General features: G+C 48.3%; 1 pseudogene; it reads left to right on the top strand.

Annotated features, from left to right (window-relative positions):
* The first annotated feature begins 2,380 nt into the window (after positions 1–2,380).
* LOC113617049 (RNA-binding protein with serine-rich domain 1 pseudogene) lies at positions 2,381–3,877 on the top strand (annotated as a pseudogene).
* Positions 3,878–5,689: the final 1,812 nt, after the last annotated feature.

Genomic DNA, 5,689 nt, shown 5'->3' with positions numbered 1-5,689 from the left:
CCAGATATATTTTAGAATGGGTTTGCTGAATTCCATTAAAATTATGTGGACAATTTTTTTTTTGGATTGGGAGTGCATTTAATTTAAATATGTTTCTATAAATGCAGGTATGTTACCCAAAAGATATGTTTTATGAGCTATTATGTTGGCATAAATTCATTAATTATCAGAGATTTGCCTAGCAGTTTAGAACTGGAGCACAGATAACTTGCTAAGAGCAAGGAGGAAGTGTTTTCTGAGTTATTTCATCATTTTCCATGGCTGTATTAAAAAATGGCGATAAAAAAGTGGCATCCCAGAAGACAAATAATAGGAAAGAGCCAAGTAACTAAGTGTAACAGGAGAAACAAGAAGGATTTGAAACACTCTGACCTGTACCGAGAAAGGTAAGCTCCAGCCGGGAACGTGGAGGCTTCTTAGCCTCTCCACACCCTGGGGAACCTGGGGATAGAGACAGAAAGTATGATGTATACATACTGTTTAGGAGGATGGGGGATATTTTCACTGTTCTACTCATGCACACTCTCCTTGCTGCCCACTTTTTTTTTTTTTTTTTTTTTTTGCATTACGTGGGCCTCTCACTGTTGTGGCCTCTCCCGTTGCGGAGCACAGGCTCCGGACGCACAGGCTCAGCGGCCATGGCTCATGGGCCCAGCCACTCCGCGGCATGTGGGATCTTCCCGAATCGGGGCACGAACCCGCGTCCCCTGCATCGGCAGGCGGACTCTCAACCACTGTGCCACCAGGGAAGCCCTGCTGCCCACTTTTTACCCATTTTGTTGTCTGATTAACCACCCCGTTCTCTGCAGAGAAGTCAGTGGAAGCCAGATGACAGAAGCAGGGGCTTGGCCTTCAAGCCTACCAGCTTAAATCCCCGTCCTATCCCTGACCAGCCATGAGTCTTTGGGCAAATTAACCTGTTGGAGTCTCAGTTATGGAGATTTCTGGAAAACCAAGAGGGCGCACCTTACCTAGAGATATTAAGCAACGATATACAGAGAAACTCTTTCAAAGTCAGTGGCGTGTTTTTACACACAGAACAGAAAGAGAGTGGACCCGCTGCTTAGATAATTCAGACTTTAGACCATTGATGCCTCCCTGAGAGTTCACAGGGCAATCAGACATTACATTGAGGAGAGACAGGAAAGGGAGGCACTAGAAGCAAAGGAGACTTTATTAAGTATCAACTGTGTAGAGGACATTATATTCTTCTGGAACTTGCAGAGCAAATTAGGTAGCTAGGATATGACAAAGTCTCTGCTCCCTTTTTTTTTTTTTCTGGCCATGTCCTGTGGCATGCAGGAGTTCCCTGACCAGGGATCGAACCCATGGCCCCTGCAGTGGAAGTGCAGAGTCTTAACCACTGGACCGCCAGGGAAGTCCCACAAAGTCCCTGCTCTTAAGCAGCCTCCCTTTTAGTTGCTGAGGCAAAATCTCCCCCCAAAAAACAACGTGAGAAACAGGACAAGGCAGAATCCATCTGTCTAACAAAGGAGAGAAGAGCAAAACTCAGGAGGTCTCCACCCGCCTTCTCCCCGAGGGCTCCTCAAGCTTGGGGCCGTATATACAGAGCTAACTTCTACCTACTTTTATCATCTCCCTCTGGCCACTGCTACCGGGCAGAATGGAAAGTTGTGGACACGAGCCCACACGTCTGGTGAACTGGTTCTCACTGTTCCCTTCCATTCTAGCACACTGGGAACTAATTGCCTTCTGCCAAAGGAGGAAGGTAAACATTTCCCAGTGTGCACCTGCGAGAATGTGTGCACTCCTGACGTCTGTTTGGGCCTTTGAGATGCTTCTGGTTACACTTGTCCCTCTCTCCCATGGCCTGCTTTCTTCTGCTCCTGTCCAGTGCTTAGAGAAGAGGCGGACAGGTCCACAAACATGGAGACTATCCAGAAAAGGCCTGGGTCCCTCACAAACATTTGCACATCGTTTAAGATCCCTTACTCATATGTTTGGTCATATATTGAAAGCATGAAACCATATAAACATTGGGGAGTGTGCTCACATTATACATACTGAGCATCTATCCAGCCTCTTCATTTTTCTGTAACAGACACATTTGGGGGAGCATCTAGAAAGCCCCTCACCTGCCCCTAAGTCTTTCTCCATTGGACAGTAGATGAACCTGAAAAACTAGCTTTTGAGATTAATTTTGGGATGTCAGGGTATCATTTCTTATTAATATCAAGATATGTTGTTGAATATTACATATTCAACATATCTGCATATGTATTGAGTATGAATTAGCTCATCAACTTTATTCTCTAATTATCATCTGCTGTGTGTCTAACACACAGTAGGGCCTCCCCACTCCCTAATCGTGACGCCCGAGCAGCGCGGGCCTCAGTGGCTGAGGAGAGGGGGAGGAGGTCGCGGCGGCGGGAAGATGCTGCACTTTGGCGTAAATTGCAATCGATTAGGGATCGTTTCTCAGACTCAAGTTAGAAGGGAGAGTTCAGATAAGTGAGGCCGCCATTGCTGCTTTGAACACCTCAGAAGGGGAGAATGGATTTATCAGGAGTGAAAAAGAAGAGCTTGCTAGGAGTCAAAGAAAATAATACAAAGTCCAGCACTGGAGTCCTCCTACCAAACGCAAAGACCGCTCTGATGGGAAGTCCAAGGATCGCTCTAAAGATAAGGGGGCCGCCAAGGAGTCCAGCGAGAAGAATCGTGGCAGGAATGAAACTCCAAAGAGGCGCAGCGCTTCCAGTGATAGCAGCAGCACCAGGTCTCGGTCCAGCTCGACCTGCAGCTCGGGCTCGAGCACCAGTACGGGCTCCAGCTCATCTTCAGCATCGAGCCGCTCAGGAAGTTCCAGCACATCTCGCAGCTGCAGCTCCGGCAGCTCCCCTGGCTCTCCGAGTCCTTCTCGGTGCAGGCAGGACAATGGGCGGCATTCCCGCTCTAAATCCAAACCACCCAGAAGAGATAAAAAGGAAAGGAAAAGGCGAAGCCCTTCCCCTAAACCCACCACAGTGCACATTGGAAGGCTCACCAGGAATGTGACCAAGGATCATATCCTGGAGATATTCTCCACCTATGGGAAAATTTAAATGATTGACGTGCCTGTAGAAAGGATGCACCCCCGTGGAGTCTGAGAATCCAGATGAGGCCGAGAAGGCGCTGAAGCACGTGGAGGGAGGACACATCGATGGCCAGGAGATCACTGCCACCGCTGTGGTGGCTCCCTGGCCTCGGCCGCCCTGCCCCCCGGCGATTCAGCCGTCCCTGGAGAATGCCGCCACCGCCTCCCATGTGGTGCAGGTCCCCCCCACGGATGAGGAGGAGGTCGCGTTCCCCTCAGCACAGGTCCCCGGTGCGCCGGCGCCACAGGAGCCGCTCCAGCTTCAACTCCTCCGTATAAGCAGGGCCACGGAAGCTCTGCCCTGTGACTTGTATCCCATCCAACTCACTTCTGTCACTTTTCTAGCCGAAGGAGGATCGGTAGGAAAGAAATCCCTCACTCAGGGCCAGGCTTCGGAGGTGAAGGCAGTAATTGCTACGTTTCCCCTGGCGGCAGATTTCCGGCTGCAGGGGCGTTGCTGGTTTGGGGGTCACGCTTATAAAGATGCCCTCCAGTTTTCTGGCTAGAAAGCTTCCACATTTCTAGTTCCTGAGAGGCAGTTTAGTGGCAAAGCCAGCAGGGATGAGCAGGGGGCTCCAGGAGGTGGTACAGCCCCAGCCTGGGAGCATGTTTTCCCCTTCCACAGATAACCTGGGGCCGATCTGGTGGCCTGCTCGTGCCCTAACCTGCTGGCCTGCAGGGTCCTACAGGAAAGGGTGTGCTTTTCGCAACTGCCGTTCCTGTTAGCCTGGCCCTGCGCCCCTGTTTGAGTCCTCTTCTGACCTCAAGGGCCAAATACCTGAAATGGTTCTTTTCACGTGTACTCATGTGCGTGCGCACACACACACACACACATCTCCCTTTCTCTCTGAAACTGGTAAGTTGAGAGCCAGCTCTGTCGGGTCATCATAGAACTGCCCCCTCCCCCCCCCCCCCCCCCCCCCCCCCCCCCCCCCCCCCGTCGTGTCGGTATTCATGGTGGTCGTGTAGGTTACCTTGGCAATGTGTTCATTGCTTTTTTGGCTTTTATTGTACAGTCAGTACTATACATTTTCTCTGTTTTCAGTTTTGTAACTTTGTAGCATCTTAGATAATATTGTGTTTGTACTTTGTTGTGTAGAGAAAAGAATTGTGTTGAATAAACCTAGGATTAGAGTGCAAAAAAATAAAATAAAACATACACAGGTAGAAAGAGTTCTAGGCACTAGGTGACTTTCAGTTGCATTTGCAGGACTGTATTCAAGGCAAGAGTCTACAGGTAAAGGGGATGGTGAAGAACAAGGTACAGGGAATGTGAGACATGCCCTGGGAACACCAGTGGTTCTGGATTTATTGTAAGAGGTACATGGAACCAAAGTTTCTCTGGGAGGGAGGGATAGGAGTGCTTAGAGGAGAGGAAGGCCATTATTCAACATGAATGATGCTGACCTCACAGTCTTCTGCATAATCATCTGTCCTTACCGTGTAAGCAATGCTGTGGGGCAGAGAGGCAGCACTCATGTGCTGACAGCGCCCCTAGTGGAGAGGAGGAGAGTTTGCACCCAGGTCACAGCACTGCCTGTGAACCCTCAGCCTCAGCCCTCAGCTTCTCCGTTTCCTATAACTCTTTAATATCAGAAAGTCCAATCTGTCCATGCCCTTGAGGATGAAGGTCATTTTCTTGACCGTGGGACAGTGGGGATTTCAGTGTGAAAATGCTGTGGGAGAGAGAGCTTAAGATTGCTTTACGGAAGGGCTTACCTTCCTTATTCCATGTTAACTTCAACTTTCTTTTCTTTTTCTTGTGCAAGTGTGGTATAGATTGGCCAGCAATTCACCATATTCATTTCCTTTTCCTCTGTATGCTGATAAACTACATTTTCCACCTACCTTGCAGGTGGATGCAGCCTGGCAACTGGGTTCTGGCCAATGGATTGTGAATGGAAGCGACATATATTACTTTCCGGTCACATCCATAAAATCCTGTCTCGCACACTCTTCCATGCTATTTTCCTTTCCTCTGGATTTATACAGAATATCACAGCTTACTTGAAAGCCATATGTTGCTGAGGATGGAGGAGCTGCAAGATGAAAAGGAAAGATTTCCTGGATTACACCTTTTAGGAGGCCTGTACATTGTTCAGGAACACTCATTTTAGACTACATGTGGTCAAGAAACAAACTTTTTTGATTAAGCCATGGAAAGTTTTCACATTGTTTGTTATAGCAGCTAGTTTACCTGAGCTAAGGCAAAACTAATATGGAGCCTTTAGAGGAAAATTTGGAAAAATCTGTAAGCAAAAAATGAGAGAAAAAATAAGCACCTGCAATTCTAAACCTGATGATAACCACTGTTAATATTTTGCTGTAGAATCCTAGCTTTTAAGAAAGCAGGGTGGTGAAATGGGGTAAAAGAATGACTGGAAATAGAGAGACCAGGAATCTGGTCACCATTTCCCCCTAAATAGCAGAGCTTTGGTTTCTCTATGAAAAAAAAGAAAGAGCTTTGTCACCTGTCTTGTCTAAGGATGGGCGTTGTGCGGTGGGGGGTTGGAAAGCAGAGAAGTGAAAAGAAGAGGGAGGGAGAGAGAGGAGGGAGAGAGAGAAGGAGGGAGGGAAGCATGGGGTTGTTGCCTA

The sequence above is a fragment of the Aethalodelphis obliquidens genome, unplaced genomic scaffold (assembly GCF_003676395.1).
Source record: "Aethalodelphis obliquidens isolate GAN/ISIS:26980383/991018 unplaced genomic scaffold, ASM367639v1 scaffold1480, whole genome shotgun sequence".
NCBI lineage: Eukaryota > Metazoa > Chordata > Mammalia > Artiodactyla > Delphinidae > Aethalodelphis > Aethalodelphis obliquidens.
Note: the sequence above shows the minus strand (reverse complement) of the source record. Positions and strands in the feature narration are given on the sequence as shown.